The sequence below is a fragment of the Vombatus ursinus genome, unplaced genomic scaffold, assembly GCF_900497805.2.
Source record: "Vombatus ursinus unplaced genomic scaffold, bare-nosed wombat genome assembly UNPS02012147.1, whole genome shotgun sequence".
Lineage (NCBI taxonomy): Eukaryota > Metazoa > Chordata > Mammalia > Diprotodontia > Vombatidae > Vombatus > Vombatus ursinus.
The window spans coordinates 462569-484904 of NW_020951925.1; the positions used below are offsets into that span (position 1 = coordinate 462569).

The window sequence follows — 22336 nt, forward strand, 5'->3', positions numbered from 1 at the left end:
ATGTATACACAGAGACATATATGTACACACATATTTATTTGTATGAAGTAGTTAAATCCAAGGACATTTGGAAGGGCAGGCACCACCTGGCATGTGCTAGGTTTGGGAAAGGCTTCCAGTAGAAGATGGAGCTGCCCCCAGAGCACATCCCCTAGAGATGCTGGCACCAATGGTGACTCCAGTACCACGGAGAGCTTCCTTGCCTTCCTGTCCTCCCAGCTGCCGTCTGGTGCTACTCTCTGATCCAGAGCTCTTGGAGACCAGGGGCGTAGTATTGTTCTAGGGCTGGGCAGAGTCCCCAGTTGAGAGTAAGAGCAATGGAGAAGGTCTTAAGAGGGCATGGAGGACTGGCTTTGGGCTTAGCGATGAGGGGGTATTCATCACCGTCTTGCAACATCGCAGGTATTGCCTGGGTATTTTTAGGAGAGTGTGACACCCAGTGGCCAAGTAGAAAAGGGTTCCTAAATTACACTAGAGTTTCTTTGGGGTTAGATCTGAAGAGTTAGTGTCTGTAAAGCGCTGTGTGTGGGTTTTAAAGTGGGTGCTCTCCTGATGGTGAGGCTGCAGCTGCTTTCCTCAGGGTCACTCTGGGCAGATCCCAGAGGTTCTTACAAAGCCTTTAGGCCTCCCCTCCCCATGGCCAGGCACACATGTGCTGAATGAGCTCACTCTGGTGATTTGGCTGGACACAGTCATTCCTCCAGAATATGTTAGTGTCTGTGGGTATCTCCTGGTCATTCTTCCAGAGGTTTTGGTTAAAGAAACCAAAATGTCATATGGAGATACTGCAGAGAGGCCACCATCATCGCAGGGAAGGGCACATGCTGTGATGCTCTCTGGAAGCACAAATGACAGAGTTTGCTGACCCAAAGCAGCCTCAGGATCGAGGGGAGGCAGCATGGCCTGGGGACAGAGGAGGCCCCTCAGGCATCTCTGAAGACTCTAAGTTGCTGACCTGCATGACCTGCCTGGGTAGAGGGACTTTCCTCCCTTGGAAGGTCTATGCATCTAGTCCTGTCTCTCTGGGTAGAGACAGTATTGTGGTGGAGAGAAGGCTGGGCTTTGCTAGTGGAAGAGCTGGGTTCCAGTCTGATCCTTAATTGCTGTGTGACACTGGGAAAGCTATTAACCCCTCTAAGCTTCAGGCCCTCCCACTAGGTGCTCTTTGCCCTGACAGCCCCTTCCTGTGTTCAGCTATCATCCTCATCTCCATTGCAATAATTTCTAGCAGCACATCTGGCCCCACCCTGTGGATGCATGACTGATGCTCCAGGGATTGGTGATTCTAGCAGTGGGCAGACCATCCTTCCCTCTCTAGCTCACGGATCTGTAGGAGTGGCCGTGGCTGCCCACGTCAACCTAGCCAGTGCTGAGAATTGTCGGGGCTGCCACGAACCAGAACCAGAAGCAAAATCTCTAAACCAAACCTTTACCATAAACTTAGGAACCAACAAGGGTTTATTGAGTTCATCAGCCAGAGAGCCCCCCACGGGAGTGGAGACGCCCCAGAGAAGCAGGAGGACAACGCTCATCTAGGTTTGGTTTAGGTGGGAGGTGAAGTGGGCATGGGCTCCCTCAGGATGGGACAGGCCTGTGGCCGGGCTCTTCAGACCAGCTATCTCCTGTCACCGCCCTCATCGCTAGACCGTCCTTGCTGTGTCAGTGGGAGGGAAGAGGGGTGGGGGCAGGGACAAGACAAAAGGGAGAGGCTTTAGCTTTCTGTGCTCCCCCCAGCATCTTCAGAGAAGACTCCCCTCGGGGCTCGCATGGCGTGAACACAAGCATTTGCTGTTTCTAGATATAACTTCACTGGGTTTATCTGAATTCAAAATAGGTCTTTGTGAACTCATCTTTAAAGATGGGGTTTTCTCTTGATTCCTCACATCTCCTTCCCATCTACCTGAACCTTCCCTGGCCCCATTCTGTCCAGTCATCCTTCCTCACTCTGTTCTCTGGGGCCCCCAGTAGAGGGGCAAGAATATCTCCTTTTTCTTAGACTTTTCTACCTTCCATTCTTTCCGTCTCTCTTTCCATAGAAGCCTGGCTCTCCACCCTAGGATACTCATTCTTCTGGAGAGAAAGTGGTCCTGATAACAGAGTGGGCATAATCAGCTGTTTCCAGGGCCTCCTTTTCCTGCCACCCCTAGCTTCCTCTGAGGCTCCCTTTGTCCATCTCCATCACCCTCTGGAGGTCCCGGGCACAGTCGTCTGCTGCCTCTGGGTTACATCTTTCCTTCCTGTTGACCCAAACCTTTGTCCTGGTCCTTGGAGGTTTCAATGCATGTGTGAGTGTCCCCTCACACAGCTCTTGGTGAGGGAGGATGGGTGGGCCACACGCTGGGCACAGTCCTGAGGCCTTTGCTTTCTGTTGCCTTAGTGTGGTCCTTGGTCACACCTACTATGTCTTATTTGACTGTCTTCCCAAGGCCCCTGCAGCTTTCATGCTTATTCTCTCACAATGCACTGCTGTCCTGTCTGATGCCCAGGTCATTACCCTGTGGATGTGGACCCACTTTCTATTCAGGCTCTGGAGGAGAGAGTGAGGCCGGTGACTTTGCACAGCCTTCCCTCCCTTAAACCCAATTCACTTGTATGTCATGGCCTCACCTTCCTGATGTCACCGTCCTCTTCGCAAACAACACAAACAACAACAGGTTCTTTGCTGTCTTTGCTAAGTGGTGTGTGTGTGTGTGTGTGTGCATGCGTGTGTGCGCGTGCCGCACAAGCTTTAGTCTAAAGGACCTTTCTTTGTCTGCCTTAGGAAAGACACCTTGGGGAGCTAGTGGTGGGTCAGAGAGGAGATGTACAGGCTGTACATGTGAATGACTTTTCTGGTATGACTCCATGTGGTTTTCCTGAACCGTCAGACCAGTTCCTAACTCTCACACTGCATTAGTGTGCCTAGCTCCCCACAGGGCCTCTCACAGATACTGCTCTCATTTTTGTGGTTGTCTTTGCCAATCTGGTGGGTGTGAGCTGAAGTCAGGGTTGTTTTGACTTGCATTTCTTAAAGCTCCTCATAAGCTGTCCCTCTCCTGCTTTGCAGCCTTCTTACACTTTCCTTTCCTCGGGGCTCTCCAATCTGGTTATGCCTCCCTCCTTGCGGTTCCACAGACAAAGCTCTGCATCCCCACCTCCGAGCCTTTGCACTGATTGTGCCTCGTGCTCCGAGTGAACTGCCCTTTCCCCGCCACCTCGTAGTCACTCTCTTCAAGCTCAGATCCAATCCCCTGTCTGCAGGAAGCCTTTCTCAGCCCCACTTAGTGCTAATGCCTCCACCCTATACACTGGACACAGCAAGCTTCTAGATATGTCATGTTGGTGTTATCTTCCTTACTAGAATTGGTGATTGTTCTGGTGAAAGGGAAAGAAACCCCAAGATGATAGACCAAATGACTTCATTGCCCGAAAATCTCTGTCTGTCTTCCTCTCCCTCCCTCCCCCTGTTCCTTTTCTTCTCCCTCTGCCTCCTCTTTCCCTCTCCCCCTGTCCCTCCCCCCTCCCCCTCCCCATTTTAGAATTATAGTTATTCTATTCTGGAATGAGAGGCAAGCTTTTACAATGTGAGGAGACATAGTGAAGAGCTCGGGATAAAAGATCAGTTACAGTTTGCTTCGTCAGCCTGGAAAGACTTGTATGGACTGATGCTGAGTGATGTGAGCAGAACCAGGAGAATGTTGTACACAATAACAGCCATGTCATGTGATGACTAATATTGATAAACTTAACCCTTCCTGGCAATACAAGGATCTGAGACATCTCCAGAGGCCTTGTGATGAAAAATGCCATCCACACCCAAAGAAAGAACCATGGAAGCCGAATTGCTAATTGTTTTCTCTTCTGTTGAGTTTTGTTTCCTCTTTCTGATGGTTCCTCCTATTGGTTTTAATTTCTACTTACAATATCACTGATGTGAAAATATGCTTAATATGAATGTAAATGTATAGCCTGTATCAGATTGTGCACAGTCTTGGGGAGGGTGGTGGGGAGGGAGGGGGAGAAAAATTTTAAACTCAAGAGCCTATGGAAGTGATTATTGATAAATCAAAATAAATTAATATAAAATTTTTTTTAAAAGTTTGCTTCATCAGCCAGAACAATAATCACTTAACCCGTCTTCCTCCTTCCCAGCTTTGCCACCATCATTTCTCTTGTCTAAGCCTGTTCTTCCAGATGAGTTTGATTTGAGTCTTTTGAGAATTGTCTGTTGTAGCCCCTGGCAGTTGCTTCACTATGGTGCCAGTCTCTCCTTGAGTTTTGGAAAGATCCTCCCTTTTATTCTATGGGTCCTCCCTAACTACGGGGGTTGGGGGTGGGGGTGAACGTCTCCACTTATGTCTCCTTTTGTTTCTGGGTTGCAGGGCTCAAGACTTTTCTTCTAAAATTGTTCATCAGGTAAGACCATAACTCCCATCTGCTGTGTTATGTTATGAAATCACTTTGAAAGTCGAGTATCATTTTGAGAAAAGTCTCCTGAAGGGCAAACCTGGGTCATGTTTTAGGAAGTGAATCAATGAGCGTGTTCTGCCTGGTTATTGTCCTGTTTGCTTGCTGGTTTGTAGAAGGCTGGCCCAGAGTCTGGCTCCACAGCAAAGGTTCGTTAGGGTGAGGCGCTACCTGGAGCTTTGCTGTTTGTGGCCCTCTGAGAGGGGGGCCTCTTTTCCCAGTGCCTCCAGGACAGCTGGTGGTTCCAAATCTTGGGAGCCCATGGGGTGACAGACCTTGTGATATAACAGATAGTGCTGTGGCCCCGCCAGGTTGTCCCGGGGGCACTGCCACTCTGAAGTCACCCATGAGGGAGACAGCATTTTCCGGTTCCGAGTTTCCATGGAAACTGCACCTTCTGGCCAAATTTCCTGAGGAAGTAAAAGAAAAGGTTTGCTAGTCCCCGGCACTTTTCCCTTTGACCTCCTAGAGGAGGGGCCCAGGACAGGCAGCCGTCTGCACCTCTGCCACCCTTCTTTCAGCACCACCTCCTTAGCATCCCATCTCTGAGCCCAGGGCAGACTGTGGTTTGGCAGCACGAAACTCTCTGTGCCTGGCTGGCAGAGGCAGTGGGAACCTGGCTGAGGTTAATGCAGGCCCAGGAGGTGTCCCGCAGCAAGAAACTGGGGTGTCATGTGCTCATTTAAAAATCAGCAGAGAATGACGTCTTCAAAACCTGTTGAGCAAAACACCCAAGAAGCTCAGGTGATGAGCCTTCTGCTGTATCTACTGGGATTTAAAAGTGTTTATCGAGGGCTTCGTACCAAATAATTTTGGAAACATGGAAATTTGCTTTGTAAACATCTGTTGAATGTCACTGAAATACATCGACTTTGAAAGACTCTTTGGGGTGTCTTATATGGGGTGGGCATATTCCCTCCACCACCAGCTTGCTGCAGCTTGCAAAGTAGTCACCTGGTAGCCAACCTGTGTCTAGGCCCTCACCTGGGCGTGGTCAGGCCTCCCAGACTCTGGGACGTGCAGACTCAGCCTTTGGGCTAAGCAGAGTCCCCAAGTGTTTATCACAGACTTCACTGTGAGTGAGTGCCATGGTACACGCTGGGCACATGGAGGAAGGCCAGAAGAGCCCCTTACCCACGTGGAGCCAAGCTTCGCCACGTCGAATGCTCAATCCATACCAGCTTGGAAAGGCTCTGGCACTGGAAACAGCCAGGCCGACTTGTAACAGGGAGGAGCTTGGCAGCCTCAGCGCGCTGCATTTACTGGTGTAGTTAGGGGCTGTCGTCCACCAGGTGCTTGTGGGTGTTATCTGGGATGGTCCAGCCATCTCTTAGGGTTCATCTGTAGGCCAGCCTTGTGGAAGAATCCCGTCATGGGCTGCAGGAAAACACAACCGCCTAAGAACTGGACAAGGGTGGGAGGGCGTTTGTGTATCAACACTCTGGGCTGCAGGGAGGGCAGGCGGTGTGGTAACGCCAAGGAACGTGCTCTGAGGGCCCCGCTGGTGGAGATCTGGGCGTCTCCCCAGCACTTCGGGAGGGCCACAGCTATGGTGGGGAAGCCTGGACAGAGCCAGAAGAGAGGAGTGGCGCTCCTGGAAGGTGCAGCCCTGCCTTTTGGTTTCTGGAGCCTCTCACGGCACTCTGCGCACTTAACCCTCTGCGTCCTAAACTCTAGTCCTGGCCCTCTACGCCTGGTGCATTTTGTCTGTTCCTGCCTCAGTGCCTTTGCCCGTTCCCTTCTCCTGGAATGCCATCCTCTCTGCCCTTCCACCAGAGCGTCGCCGTTGTCTTGCTTCTTGAGGTCTCCCCTACAGATGTTTTCTAACATTGTAATGGAAGTACAGGGCAGAGACGGGCTCCCTGGCCTTGCTGTGACGCCTCCCGTCTGGCTCCCACTTCAACCTGCCCAATGGCTGCCCGGCAGATAGTGCCTCTGAAAATGAGAATCAGGCAGCTGTACGTACCAGCATGGCTCCCCTGGTCCCTGGGTCATTGCCTGCTCAGATCAGAGACTTCTCCCCAGCCCCAGCCCCTACTTTCAGAGAGGGCCCTGCTCAGTCCATAAGACATTTAACAACCGTAGAGCAAAGAAAGGGACATGAGGAATCCCCTGCAGCCACACCTGCTCCCCAGGGCAACTGCAGCCCCAGGAGGGAGAGCTGAAAGAGACAGACCCTCTCTTTCTATAGCTGAGGAAGGGTAACATGTTGTGAATGAATGACCCATCTGGGATTTGAACCCAGGGCCACTCTTTCCCCCCAGTTTTTCCCCCACTACGATGCAGCTACCTCTGAGAACATCTCAAGAGAACTCGTGCCAGGAAACAGACATGGAGGGCGCCCCTGGGAGCTTGAGCATGGCCAGAGGCAGCAGCGGGTGACCTCCTCACAGGGTTCCTTCTCTGGCTGTCTCGCCGTTGCCTGGGATGCTCTCTCAGTCCCAGCTAAAATCTGCGCCTCTACTGGAAGCCTTCTCCTTGTGGTTGCCTCCAATGTATGTGACATATATGTTGTTTGGACACAGGCATTTGTGCCAGCACACAAACTGCCCTCAAAATGCTGTGAGCTCCTCCAGAGCAGGGACGACTTGGTTATTTGTCTGACTTTTCCTTGTATCCCCAGGTGTCTTCTCAGCACTTGGCCTGGCACACAGTAGGTGCTTAATAAATACTTGGTGACTTGACTAGCCTCAGTGGGAGTGCATTCACACACACATATGTATTACCCCATACATGCATATACATATAGGTATCACCCCATATATGTAGAACACATGTATTACCCCACATATACACACCTATATGTAGTTACCCCATATATGCATATATACATATATTACTCCATATATAATACATATATGTATTGTCCCTCACATATATACATATTTGTATTACCCCACATATACGCACATAGATATATTACTCCAAACACACACACATGTGTATATAAATGTGCAATATACATGTGTGCAATATATAAAAAAATGTATTACTTCTGGTGCTAGTCAATATATCAAGTTAATCTACATCTAATGTACATATATTGCAAAATGATATATATCATAGCAAAATTCTACATACTTTACAATTCTACAAAATTTCATATGTAATAGCCCAATGATACATATACACGTCTTGTTTTGCAAACTTTAAAGTACTATATAAACATCCGCTCCCCATTGTTAATCTGCATGGCCCTGTAGGGATAGAGTGTGGTTCCATATGCGTGCCAGGACTCCTGCCTGGAGCCGCTGGGCCAGGACTGATGTGTCCAGGGAAACAGCACCAGGCAGGTGACCGGGGACCCTGCACTGCTCTCTCTCTGCTGCACCCTGTCTTTAAGAGCTACTCTCCTTCAGCTGTTCAATGCCATCTGCCAAATGCAGTGTGCTAATTAAACACTTGACACAAACTCTTCTTTTGACTTAATATTTGAAATATGTTTTTAGGTTGTGTAAACATTTGGGTGTTTGCTGAAATCATCTTTCTGGTGCTGGATCTTGGTGGCTGTCGGGAGCAATGTGGCCCAGCAGATGGCGCTGTTGGACAGCATTGGAGGGGCCCTGGCCCCCTTAGAGGGGATGTGCGCCTCTCTCCAGAGCCCCCTAACTCGCAGAGCCTTCCTTCCTCGTAATGAGTGGTGTCTAAGGACAGCCTTTGGTCAAACGCTCAGCGTGTGAGGGTCCCCAAAGGACACCACCCCTCTCCTGGCAGCAAACTTGGAGTGGGGGTGGGAGGGGGATCCAGAGGCTCCTTAGTCAACATACATCAATTCTTCATTTTGACTGAGTGGAACAGAATCTTTGGGAAAGAGGTCCTTCTCTGCTTCGATGGGCCCAGAAGGCCCAGTCTGCTCTGGATCCATCACCTGGACCACCCTCCAAAGCTCCTAACATTTGCCATTCCTTTGTATCAGCAGAGTGAGCTATTTTTCAGGCTACCATCCTGGATGCTGTGGGGGCTCTGTGTAGTGCTTAGCGGCAGAGAAAGAGCAGGGGCACCTCAGGAGAACCCCTAGATTGGAGATTCCACCAGAATGGGGCCATTGTTCTCCCAGAGGGCAAAGGCCATTTAGGGTAGGAGACCTTTCCATGATCTAGCCCGGGCTCAATGAGCTGCAGATATCAGGCTGCAGCCTTGTTTTTGGCATGGCTTGGCCTTCCAGGATGTTTCAAAGTCCAATTAAACTTTATTTTAAATTGTAAAACCCATCTTAGGTTGTGAGCGCCCCGAAACAAACAGCAGGATTTGACCCTCAGGCTGCAGCTGGCTGACCCTGGGCTAGCCCAGGAAATCCCAGATATAGCCTTGGCCACAGGGTTGGGCCCTGCTGCAACAGGATGATACGATTCCAGAGTGAGAAGGAACGAGGCTGGTCATTTTGTCAGTAGAGGTGATGAGACCAAAGCCACACGGTTGGCAGAAGCAGCTTTTCTGACTCCAGAAAAGTGTTCTGTCCACAGGGCCATGTGGCCTCCATGGGATACTGACCAACCCCTCTTTTATAGAGGAGGAAACTTGGGCCCAGAGAGGGTGTGATTTCCCGGGTCCTAAAGATAGTGACAAAATCAAGATTGGAACCTGAGTCCCCAGAGCATCCCAGCTGCTGCAGGCATTCCGCAATCCTCTGAAACTGCTGCTTGGTGATATAGGGGACTGAATCTCAGTTTGAAAGGTGGCAGGCCTAGGTCATCAGTTGGCAGCCTTGTTCCTCATTAGATTGCCGCTTCCTCTGGCCCTGTGACACATAGCTGTATAGACTGGCCTTCGTCCCAGACTGTGCCACCCCCCAGGACAGTAGAGGCTCTACTGGTCTGGTCAGAGGGCTTGAGGACCATGGTGACACCCTTCTGTTCCCAAGAGACACTGTATTTCTGGTCTGAGGCAAGACAGGACGGCTGTCATTCTGGTCAGCCTCAGCTGTGGCTTCTTGTAGGTCATGGATGTGAGAGCTGGGAGGCCCACAGAAGGGCATTCACTTACATGGAGTCATGGTGCTTAGCCCAGCCCTGGCACACAGGAGGTGCTTAATAAATGTTTATTAACTGCCTGCCTGCCTGATGGTAAGTGGCTGAGCCAGGGGCCCTGGGGGCTCTTTCTGTGGAGCCAGATTTGAAGTCCTAGGAGCAGACTAGAGGCAGTGGTGGCGACTGTTCTGAAATGTGAATTGAACATGGACTTCCTGTCAAGGTTGGCCTCCGAGAGGCAGGCTGCCAGCTGCCCGAGCTCTGAGCCCCCTTTGCAGAGCAGCATCAAGGAAGCATCTTGTGGGTGCTGCCTGGTCTGGCGGAGGAGGGCGATGGCTCACCTTGGCCAGCGCCTTTGACAGGAGATAGCGTTGGGCGAGAAGGCTTCCTCCTTCTTTGTTCCTGTGTTCTCTGGCACTTGGCTCAGTGACTCGCAGAGGTGGGGATGCTGCCCCCCTGCCCCCCTGCCCCCAGAGCACTTTGCTCCCTCCTCTCTGTGATTTTTGGCCTTCTAGCTGTGAGCTCCCCTTTCACATTTGCATGTTCATGTGTATTCACTCATCTCTTGCTGATTTCTTTGTTTCCTGCAAGCAATAGGACACTTCCAAGAGCTGGAGGTGCTGTTGGCTAGCCTTCCCCTGACAATGGCTCTGTGAGGATCATTATCCCCACTTTACAGGTGGAGACACCGAGGCTTATCAAGGTTAAGTCAGTTGCCAGTGGCTATACAGCTACTAAGTGTAGGAGGCAGGATTTGAACCCAGGCCCTGAGACTCCAAGTCCAAGGCCTCTTCCCTTCCTGGAGAGCTGCCTCTTCACTCAGGGCACATCCTTCCATCCTTTGTCCTGTGATAAGAACATCTAACCTTGGGGGACTGAGAGAGATTTTCTTTTTGGACTATAGGATGTGGTACATTATTGGCCAGAACAGCCTTATTCCCATAAGGACAAAGACTTAGAAAAGAAATGGATGGGGCCCCTTGGCTTCCCCCCTTGTGGGGCCACTGGCCCAGGGACTGTTGGGGTGTGGTTGGCCAGGGCCAATGCCCTTGATGGTCTGAGGCAGTGGCTTCAGGGCCACAGTTCCTAGACCTGGAAGTCAGTGGGTAGAATGATCCCTGGAGAGCGGATGGCCCTGTTGGCCCTGTGCTGGGCCAGCCCAGCTCTTCCTGGGGATCAGCCAGAGGTCCTTGAGCTAAGCCTGGAGGGCATCCAGGGTTCCCAGATGTGGAGAGGAGAGGGGGGCTCCAGGCATGGAGGCAGGAGGTGCTCTGTTTATGGACCAAAAAAAGTCCTGTCTGGCAGGAACATCAGGTATATGAGGAGGAATGACTGGGTGTGAGTCCAGTAAGATGGTCAGAGATGCATCGTGGAGTCTGTGAGTGCCAGGGGAGGAACACCGGATGCCCCTTGGGGAGGGGGGCTGCCATGGGCAGAGCTGTGCTCTAGAGATAGCAGCCTGGCAGCAGAGCTCCAGGGGGATGGGGTCAGGGGGTCAGCGATGGGAGCCTGGTGAGACAGTGCAGGGAAAGGGGTCCAGTGCTAGAGGAGTGCAGACTTGTCACCTGACGGGCTCAGGGCGGGGGGGGGGGTAAGAAAGAGAGGAGAATCCAGGGCACTCCTGAGCTTGCCAGCCCCGGAGGCAGGAGTGATGATGTGCCCTCCTCAGAAACAAGGACATTTGGAGGAGTTGGGAATTTGGGGATTCGTGGGAGCTTCATCCGTGGAGGGGGAAGGGTTCAGCCTTAGCTGACAGCGTTGAGCTGGTCATCCACACGTCAGGCCTGTGATGGGAGGAATGGGAGCCCAGAGCATAGGTGTTCTAGGAGGACAGATGGGCCGGAGACCTGGAAGTCATGAGGAGGATGAAGAATAGCCTGGGGAGGAGGGAGATGGGAGGAGAGGAGGATAGTATTTTGGACTACAGAGGGGCAGCAGCTATGGGTGATGGGGTGGGGTGAGGCCCCAGGGCAGGGCAGGCAGCCAGAATGTGATCCTAGGGCTGGACTTGGAGGGCCATCGATGACTATGACAAGGTGTTGGCCTAGATAGAAGCCAGAGGGAACCCTGTAGTGGGGCTGCCGATATGGCCTCCCCAGCTGCTGGGTGACTCCTGGGACTCAGCTGGGAGCCAGAATCAGCTGAGACTGCTCCTCCTGGCTGACCCGAAGCTGCTTGGCCTTTCTACAAAGGCGTCTTTCTGCTTCCAATGGGCCGAAAGGATGGGAAAGTCATCCTGCAGGTGGTGGAACTGAAGCTAAGTCTGGAGGGAAACCCGGAAGCTGAGAGCACATGGAGAGGGGGATGGAGGGTCCAGGCATGGGTCCGCTGGAAGGTCAGCATGGCTGGTCGTAGAGAGAGTGTGTGTGTGTGTGCATGTGTGTGTGTGTGTGTGTGTGTGTGTGTGTGTGTGTGTGCGTTCATGTGCTCGCAGACCAGGGTCGGAAGGCTGGAGGGCTCAGAAGGGCCAACAGAGGGGTTTCTATCTGATGCCAAAGGTCACTGAGCCGAGGGCTGCCCTTTGGGAAGATCACATGAGCAGCCTGAGTCAGGGAGACCAATTTAAAATCAATAATCAGGGAGGAAGGGGCTGGGGGGCCCAGGCTGGGCTGAGGGCATGTTGTGCAGGTGTATGACAAGCTCTGGTGGTACAGTGGGTGCGGGGCCGAGGGCGTCAGGCTGATCCACTGAGGCCGCCCCCTGGAGGAAGCTCAGAAGAGGGGAGGGTCTCTCAAGGTGGCAGATTTCAGGACCATTTCTGAACAGAAGGATTTCCATTTTGAGTGTAAAGACCTTTAAAATATAGTTCTGGGTCACCATCAGTGTTTCTACCAGTGCAGAAAAAGTTTGCCCCAGGACATGGTAGATAGTTTGTGCATAAAGGACTCACTTGAAGAAGTTAGGAACTCTAAAGGCGATTTTCTTTCTCTTTTTGTTATTAAGGAATGCTTTCTTATGATCTTTTTTCAAAAGAACATTCTGAGAACTTTCTAATTAAACATTGATGACTTTAAGGTCACCGGTGAAAATAAAATAATTGAATGCTGGGAACGTCAGAGGCTGAATGACATATGATTATTTGTGACCTTCTCTCAGAATGATACACTTATTAACTTGCAAATAAGTGGCAATGGGAGGTTGATGTACCTGGTAGTCCAGTCAGAGCAGAGAAGTGGAAAATGTTTCTTCAGATTGGCAAACCTTCTTTAGGGAAGCCATGCTGGGGGCAGGAAGTCTCGACTGTCCAGTCGGGAGGGACTTCTTGGCTCCGCCGAGGGTATTCTGTTCTTAGGATTCTCCTACCTGATCTGGATGGAGGGAGGGGGAGAAGAGGAGCGAGCAGAGACACACAGATGTGGAGGGAGGCAGTGACGCTGCCCTGGCCGCCCTCCCCAGGATGAGACTCAACTACATTAACATGCAGTGAAAGGAGCTGATGCCTGGTTAGGTGTAATCTCTAGTTCACGGTGCACACATTTACCGTAATTAGGGAGCGTTTGCCTTGTCATGCTGAAAGATTCTTAAATTACTCTTTCAGTAAAGAAAAAAAATATGGCATTTATTATGTTGGGAAGATTTACTGGGCTTTGGGTAGAATCATTTAATAGGGAAAAACATCTTTTTAGTTTGTGGCTTAAAGACCGGAATTAAGCTTGTGGCTTATAGACCCGTGCAAAGAGCAGGGTGGGGGGGTGGTTCTCAGCTCTTCTCGAGGGTCACAAGGTCATTCATGGACACAACACCTGTTCCATTTGTGGTCCTTCGCTGTACACTTTGTCTTCCCGGTTCTGCTTCCCTCAGATCACTTCAGCCCGAATATTTTCCTCAGACCTCCAAATTCTTCCTATTTGACCCTTCTCACAGAGCAACAACACCCCGTGACCAGAACCTGTTTGGTCGACGTCCATGGTGACGTCCACTTTCTTCATGCTCTTTTCTTCTACAGAAAGTCCTGTTGAGAATAATTTGATGTATGTGGACCCTTTGGTCCGTGACCTCTCTGGGCAGGTTTGCTCAGCAGCACACTCTGGACCAGAGACTGCAGGCAGGTTAGTCACTCTTTTATCATCCTTCCCAATGGCTTGCCAGTGTGATTGGACTGATTCCCAGGCTTGGCCACAGGGGATGGCCGCTCTGGTCGCTGTCTTCCTCCCTCTTCCCGTTTCCCGGAGCGTGGCTTTTCTGCATTTCTTGGAGCAGTCTGTGCATGCCCTTAGACCCTGACACTTCTGACTGGGCCACACCTGATCGACTCCACGCTCTCTGAGTTGTCAGTTTAGACCCAGAAAAGACACTTGAGAGACCTCGTTCATTCAGCCAACGAGTCTTGTGCCTCCCATCAGTAGGAAGCTCCCAGAGACTGGGGAAGGAGTGTCTTTCTCATCTCTGGATCCCTCCTTTCCTGTCCCATGGCAGGTGCTCCATCAGTGGTGGTCAGCCCGGGGCTGCAGCTCCCCTCGGGAGGCAGTCAGCTCCTCCCTGGTGAAGCTGCAACTTGAAGGCCAACAGGATGTCCAACCTGTGCATAAGGGGATAGCAAACCCCGTCAGGGCTTGTGAGCAGCTGGAGATGACCTTAGAAATGTAGAAGAACCCCAGAGATCAAGGAGGGGGCAGAGGAACTGCTTTCGAAGTGCCAGCAGAGGGGGTGAGGGACCTGCTGATAGATGATCGAGGGGAGGGTGAGAAATAGTCAACGTGCCGATGGGTGCTTCTGGAGGGCCTGTGGGGTTAGGCTGGTGATTGCTAGTCTTCTGTGGGCAGATCCATGTGCATGTGACTGCAGTGGCATTGGCTCATCCATCGACTGAAAATTCAGCTCCATTCCACCTATGTGGAATTGGACTCACTGAGGATACCAGTGCAAGACAGCCCTTGCCCTGAAGGAGATTCCACTCTAATGGGGACTGAGGAAGTGGCCAGGAAGGGGCCCTACCAGAGCCCAGGGTCCCAGGGCAGAGTCTAAGCTCTACTGGGAGGGTGTGCAAGGGAAAAGCCAGTGTGGGTCAAATGTTCCACTTAGGAAGGAGAATAATATGAAATGTCTACAAAGATAGGTGTGCGTGATCTTGTTGAAGGAATTATTCTGATTAATTTAAAAAATTGATTATCTGATGTTAAATCATGTAGTGCTTCCAGCACCTAGCACAATGTTGGCATAGACCTGTAGCTTAACTCATGCTTGTTGACTGATCAATAGAGATACTTTTGCCTCATTATTCTTGCTTATTACCTTAATTTCTTTTTTTAAATTGCTATGGCTAACATTTCTAATGTATGTTGAATAATAATAATGACAGTGGCTATCCTCGGCTTCCCTCCTGAGCTTATTGGAGAAGCTTTTCTCTCTTACAAATAGTGCTAACTCTTGGTTTTATTGATATTGTATTTTTACAAATCATATCAAAGAAAGGTCCTTTCATTCTCATGCTGCTATAGTATTTTGATGGAAATGAATGCTTCATTTTTTTTATCAAATTTTTGTCATCTATTGATATAACCATATTTTTACTTTTATTATTAATATAACTTATTATGCTCATTGTTTCCTTAATATTGAAATACTATTGCATTCCTACTTTAAATTCAATATGATTGTAATGAATACTTTACATTGCTGCAAACTTTGTCAATATTTTCACTTGTATTTACCCTCAATGTTCATGAGTAGTATTGCTCTATAATTTTCTTTTTCTGCTCTATCCCTCTCTGCTTTGAAAATCAGGACCATGTTTGTCTGAGAAAGAATTTATTAGGTTCTCTTCCTTCTCTATTCTTGGAAACAAGTTATGCAGCATAGAGATCTTTTTTTTTTGTTTTGTTTTTTCAGTGTTTGATGGAAATCACTTGTAAATTTATCTGGACCTGGAGTTTGTTTTTATGGCAGTTCATGTATGGCTTGCACAGTTTCTCTTTTTGAGATGCTTTTGTTTAGATTATTTAGTTCCGGTTTTGTAGATTTTAGTATTCCATGTTGTTGTTGTTGTTGTTCAGTTGTTTCCAACTCCTTGTGACTCCACTTGGGATTTTCTTGGCAAAGATACTGGAGTGATTTGCCATTTCCTTCTTTAGCTCATTTTACAAAAGAGGAAACTGAGGCAAACAAGGTTAAGTGACTTGCCCAGGGTCACACAGCTAGTGAGTGTCTGAGGCTGAATTTGAACTCATGAAGATGACTCTTCCTGACTCCAGCCCTGTTGCTTTAGCCACTGGGCCACCTAGTGTTCCATCCTTTGTAGGTTTCCATTTCATTTTGGTTTGGGGGCATATTGCCATATAATTGCGTGTAGGAGTTTCTGATAATTTTCTTTATTTCCTCCCTCTTTGTTATGAATTCCCTTCAGTTTTGTTTTTGCCAGTTGGTTTTGTACTTGCCTATGTACTTAATTGCTATTATCAAATTATCTATGTATCAGTTTGGTCTATCTTTGAATTTTCACGATCTCCTTTTCTGTGTGTTGTGTCATTATTAACTTGTTGGTGTTCTAAGTATTAGGCAAGGAGGAAGTGACGGAGGTGGTGTAGCTGGCTTTGGAGGAGAAAGCTTAGAAATAGGTGCAGTGGGGAATAGGGCAGGGGAAAGGCTTCCCGCGCAATAGTGAGCCAGGTGAGAGTCGGTTAACATGAATGTGTTGTGAGCCTCATCACATGACTGAGGGGAGGGGAAGAGGTGCTCAGAGGAGTTGGCTGTTAGGTGTTCATCCAGGGTTTGCATTGGGCAAGAGGGGCAGGTGATAGACCGCTGGAGTGCAGGACTCAGGGGCAGAGGATAGACTTTCCAGTTGACTTGGCTATTGGTAAGGCCAAGGCTGTGAAGGAAGAAAGCATGTCTAGGGCATGTGTTCTGAACTGGGACTATGAAGAGGTGTGGTGAATCTGGAGGTCACGCTGAAGATGAAGACGAAATATTTCTCCTGCCCATTCGCTGCTCCTCGCTTACTTCACAGACCTTGGGGCTGGCTGATGCTTTGGATAGTGCCAGAGATCTCTGACCTTGAGGTCTTCCAATTGCCTACCCTCCCTAATGCTCTTGTGCTTTGACCTTTGTTCAATGATGAGGTCCAGGGCAGAGTCTTGTCCTGGGAGAACACTCTACTCCAGAAAAACCAGAGTTTTGCCAAGCAAAGAAGTGGCCCAAACCACCAGGTGGCCAGCTCAGTATGGTGGAGAGCAAGATATGCTGGAAAATGTTGTAAGAATGATAACAATCAGGCTGACCTTGTGACCCTGGAGGGAGGGGATGCAAAGGGGGCAGAAGCAGAAGGTCTAGGCAGAAAGTCTGGGAAAGTTATGATCTGGGGCAATGATACCCATAGACTCCTGATGGCTACCACCTTGGAGACCCAGAGGAATTTCTGTCTGGGTCCAGCCTGCACAGATGGATCTACTTCCTCAAGACCATAGGAGGTTTGGTCACTAGACCAGATGGGCAAGGGGCCACTCCTGCACCTGGTGGAGGCTTGGAGACTCTCCAGCTGAGATGGAGGATGACTGGTGGCTTAAGACAGCATCTGATGGCTAAAGTTAATGGCTACAAAGGAGATGTTTGGGAGTTGGAGTCTATTTGGAACCAGGCTCCAGTTGTGGGGAGGGGCTAAGACCATCTCACTGTGCTGCAACACTGCCACCCCTCCCCCAGAAGCTCAGGCGAGTGTCAGTCATTACCAGTTATTGCTGCTTCCTGTGATCTTCTAAGTTGTGCTGAAATCTATCCCTGCTCCACTAAAGCAGTCTTGTTACCTCAGACTGAGAAAGAATTGTATGATATGTCACCAGAAAATGGCAGTCTCCTTTTTTGGTTGGATATCTACTAAAACTCATGCTGTTCTTAGTATGTGGCAATATTGTTTAGGTTAAAATCTAGTGTGGTCTACTTTGGGGAGGGGGCAGGCTGCAGGGGAGCTCTGCCCTTTCTGTTACAGTGGTGAGAAAGGTAGGAGAGGTGCTGGGAGAGTGGTCTGTGGGTTAGTACTCCCTTAACCTCCAAGAGCAGATGAAGTGAGCCTGGGTCCCAGGTAGTTTGAGGACTCAGGGCACAAGCCAGTTCTCATGCCAGGCAAAGATGTTTGGACTTGCTCTTGTAAGCAGTAAGAGCTGAGTGAGGCGCTGCAGGAGGCAACTGCCCTGGGGTAGCAGGCAGGAGGGTGAGAGGCTAGACCCGTATGGGCAAGTGAGTCGACACACAGGAGTGAGAAACTTTTTTGGGGGGGGGCAGGGATCCTGACCTGTGATTTCACCAATGTCAATCAGTCAGTCAGCCAACAGGTATTTTTTTATCTGCAGCATGCCCAAACTAGTCTCCGTCGGGGTGTCAGAGGGTGAGACTTGAACGCAGGTCTTCCTGTCTCTGAGGCTGGCCGCACTGCCTCTCGTGAACGTCTTCGATCCCAACCCGTAAGCAGTCACATTAGAAGGACGGAAGAGCCCTGAAGCTGTGCACTGGGTAGGAGAGACTTCACCCAGGGGCTGGTGACAGAGGAGTTGGGGGGAATCTGAGTCTCCAGCCCCGAGCGGATTCTCTAGTTCACGGAGGTTTGGCAGGTGGTCCTTGACCTTTGCATTGAGTCGGCTCAAAGTCCTGTCCATGGGCAGCTGGTCTGTGATCATGCCCCCGCCCCCGCCCCCCACTCCCCCCCCCTTGGGCCAGGATTTGAGCCAGGGGAGCTGGAGTTGAGTAGGAATCGTCTTTTTTAAAACCACTCTACGGGAGAAACGAAAAAGGAAGAAATGTTGAACGTAGCAGCAAATTGTGTGAAGTACGCACCTTTCCCATTGCCACCCAGCAGTTGGCATTCATTAAGCACCAGCTGTGTGCCAGGCGCTATGGTGGGTGCTAAAACAAGAGCAGAACGTCCTGCCCCCGGGAGCCAGCCTGCCAGCCCTCTGTGCCCTGTGTCCGCGGCCCCACCTGCCTCGTCCGAATTGGCTTCGGTTTCCTTTCCCCCTTAGGGTAATCACAGGCTGACTGCCCCTCTGCCCTCCGCCAAACTCGCCACCCTCGGCCTGGGATTTCCTTCTGTCGCTTTCCTTTAACCCTTCCCTCTCTCGCTGACACTTTTCAGAGGGGCTCTGGCCGCCCGAGCTGCCAGAGAGCGCTTTGGCATCCTGCAGCGAGTGTGGGGAAGGGTTAACGATCACATGCGCCCGCCCGCCTCTGGGGCCGGGGCGCAGGCTGCCTCGCCTGGCTCGCCTGGCTCGTCTGGCTCTGCGGAGCGCCTGGGTCTTGCAGTTTGATGAATGAACCTGGAGCGTAGCGGAGCAGCTGCAGCCACTGTGGGGAGCCCGGGAGGCTGGCCCGCTTCACTGTGCTCAGCAGCCCAGCATGCGGCCGGACACTGCCCGGAGGTCCGGAGCCTAGCGGGAGGGATGCCCAGCTGCTCCTGGCAGCCTCTCGTGGCCATGGCCTCCCTGCTGTCTGGCACTTTGACCATGGGGACCTTGTCCAGCGTTGCCAAGCGGCGTTGTAAGCGGAGGCGCAGGAAACGTTCGGAGAGGAGAGGTAGTGAGGGTGCCTGCCGGGGTGCATGCCTGCCCGCCCGCCTGCTCACACTGCTGGGGGTTCCTCCTCCCCAGCTAGCCCAGCTTATGCGCGGAGCTGGGATCGCGGTGGCTCCAAGGCTTGCCCGAGGTGGGGCATCTGGTGGTTTGCTTTTTGCCGAGACCTCCATTCCCATTAGCATCTCAGGAAAGGGGCCAAACAGCCTCTGGGGACACTGTAACTGCCTGGATTCTGCCCACCCCTCCAAGCTTCAGCGTTTGTGTCTGGAAAATTCATTTCCAAACTCGAGAAGTTAGCAGCTTTGTAACTGTCTAGAAGGGGACTGTATGTGAATATGTGAGTGGGTGAGTTTGTATGTGTATGTGTGTGTGTGTGAATGTATGTATGTGTGTGTGAGAGGTGTGCGTTCGTGTGTTTCAGGATGTGTTGTCTCCTCCAAACTGACGGGAGAGTGGTCCTCACTGCAGCTGCTCTGGCTGGCTCATTAGCAGGGTTTCCACCTTGTCCGGTGCCTTCTGCATGGCCAGGGCAGGAACAGGACAGGTGCCCACATTCGCTCCGGCTCAGCAGGCCATTAGTGGATCTGCCACTCCAGGCACTGGGAGTGTTTGTGGGGGCTTCAGGTCCACCCTCAGAAATCACCCAGGATAGCATCAAAGTGACACATTATCCGACCTAAATAAAGGCTAATTGGTTATGGCTTCCAATGCTGCTGGCGGAGGTTGTCTCCCTGCACTGTGTGCTCACTCCTGAAATGCTTTTGCCCGGTGAGATGGAAACCACAGCTGTTCAGAAAGAAGGACTTGGGACTGATTTAAAGATGTCCTATGTTTTCCTTCCGTCTGCATCAACTGGAGGCTGCCACTCTTCTGCCCCCCCCCTTTCCAGTTCCACCGAGCTGCAGGGACCACTCAGGAGAATTCAGGCCCAGTTTATCAGTGCTGGGGGGCGAGGGGGGGGCTCGTGACTGACAAAAGGAGTGAGGCTCGCCACCCAGGAGGGATCCTGTCTGAAGGTCCTGCTGCCTTCCTCGTCCTGGGGCTCATATAGAAAAGGCCAGGAGGGAATGGCAATCCTTGAAGCTACATCTTACCAAACATAGACGTTCACTGGGACCGAATCTCTTGTGCTTTGGGCTACTAAAGGTGGCTGAGAAAAAAAGTTCTTATGGGATCGGAGACGGCCTGAGAGAGAAGCAGGCAGGCATCTAGCCAGCCTCATGGTCAGATCCTGGCAGGGGAGGCTTCTTCTTGGCCTCATTCCTAACCTCAGTGAGGGCTGCTCATTTCCTTGGTCTCTTGGTCTTACACTAGAAAATTAGAATGTTTATAGATCTTTCTTTCATACATCAACTAGGATATTTTTAGGTCAGATGGGGGGAGGATGATGCAGAGACTGAATCAAAGGTGAAAAGAAACGATAATTTATGAATTATAACTGGGTTGTAGAGTCCCATTTTCATCTGGTTATTTTTTAACAAAAATAAGTGATATGGACTAAATATAATCTTAAGCGAATAGGAAAAGATCCAGAGATGAAAGCGTGTCAGGATCCTAATTGTGTGTGTTGTGAGTCTGGTAGGCTTGCTTTTATTTGGGTCCAAGGCATTTTTGCTTCACTAATATTAGCATTTACATTTTAAAAATTCCTCAGGGGGAGGCACCTTCCTCTTTTTCTGTCACAGTCTGTCTTCTTGAGGACCAGAAAGAATCACCAGTACTTATTTCTGAAGATTATTGAAGGAAGGATGCCAAGCTCTTGAGAAGAATTTGATTCTAATTAGTGAACTAGTTAACAGAAAGAACCTCCCCCTCCCCCTCATGTATGAGACAGTGTAAGAAGCTGGCTCAGGGCTTCCTGAATACTTGACATTGTTCATTTGAAAATCAGAAATCTGAGTCCCACCAAGTACATAAAGGAAGCTACTTGTACTCTGAAGATCTGGGCAACTTCCTTCTTCTTCCCGAATGATTAGAGGCCTAGAGTCTAGGTCTAGGCCCTGGCCCATCCACCTTCTCATACTAAAAGCTCAGGAAGGAAGACTTCCTTGCCTTTGCTTTTAATTACTGCACCTGGCCAGTCCCTTCTTTCTGTATGTAAAGGATCTCAATCCTTCTGGGACAAGTTGGTAGCAGGTGACCCTCTGGGAATGAGCAATGTTTGTCTCAGCTTTTCTTTAGCAATGAGTGCCTGGGTAGATTAGTTTCTAATATCACTTGCATTTGAAATGAATAAAATCACATTTCTTTAATACATAATTCTGTAAGTACTGTTAAAACAGGCTCTCCTTCCATCATTTCAGATTGATGGATTTTAAAAGAAGACTTTAGAGGCATTTAACCCCTTTAACAACTAAGCTTTATTCCAGTTACTTCTTGTATTCAGTGACTCCAAAGGACTTTCTGGAATAAGCTTTCTGTTGGCACCATGAATCGCTACCAGTGTGAGGAGACCATGTGTGACTCGTGTCTTGACTTGAAGGCCATTTTCCCAGCTGCCAATAAGGAAGAGGAGGAGCCTCTTGTCCCAAGCCTGGTAGAACATGGGCTGTTTACTGGGGCTTCTGAGGCAGGTGAGGGTCCCAGCTCAGCTAAGACCTAAGGGGCCTCTTGGCCCCTCTCATGCTCCTGGAAGGGCCCCTTAGCTCCTTATTTATCTTTTTAATTTTTTTTTTTAAATTTTTGCTAGGCAATGGGGTTAAGTGACTTGCCTAAGGTCACACAGCTAGTAAGTGTCAAGTGTCTGAGGCTGTATTTGAACTCAGGTCCTCCTGACTCCAGGGCCAGTGCTCTATCTACTGTGCCACCCAGCTGCCCCTCCCTTGGCTCCTTAGCCAGGAGAGGGAGCCTACCATGTTTCTACTGGCACATGCCTGGAACTGTAGGGTCATTGAGGGGTGGCCCTGAGGATCTGGAGAGGTTGGGGAAGGGATGAAGCTCTTTGCTTTGCGACCGTTCCCGCAGGACCAGGTGCAGAAAGGAGGGTGGAAGGGGAGGCCCGTACATGATAAAAACAGGCTCCTTCTTTCCTTCTTCCTGTTAAATTGATGAGCATGCCTAGGGTGTGAGCTCTGGCTTGAAGCCCTCCCAGTACTGATGGGACTGCTGTGCCCTGACTGCCCTTCCACTGGCCTGGAGGAGCCTTGCTTAGGCTCAGGAGCTCTTTGGGGCTGGACTGGGACAGGCAGGCATGGGGAGGCAGGCCCCTGGGTATTCAGCTCTGGGAATCTAGAGCAGACTGACTCTGCTGGGTCTCTAAAGGTGTGCGTGGAATAACATAGGAGGAGAAGCCTGGGGGAATGTGGCAGTGTTAGCTAGAGCTCCTTGCCAACATGTGTTGTACATATGTGTGTGTGCTGCTTGTTGGAGCCCCCAAATAGACCTGTTTAGGCTGAGTGGACTCGTCACTAGGTGCCATCCTGCAGT

General features: G+C 50.4%; 1 protein-coding gene across 3 annotated transcripts in view; it reads left to right on the plus strand.

The window, feature by feature from the left end:
* Nucleotides 1-22336, plus strand: part of ADARB1 (adenosine deaminase RNA specific B1) — a 124247-nt gene that overhangs the window by 24281 nt on the left and 77630 nt on the right. The window contains exon 3 of one of the 3 annotated variants that reach the window (XM_027857432.1): nt 4362-4395. The exons of 1 other annotated variant lie outside the window; for it this stretch is intronic. The gene's annotated coding sequence lies outside the window, so the exon portion shown is untranslated. Of the gene's footprint in view, nt 1-4361; nt 4396-17714; nt 17856-22336 lie in introns of those variants that run through there. One more of the 3 variants, XM_027857433.1, reaches the window with a different exon arrangement.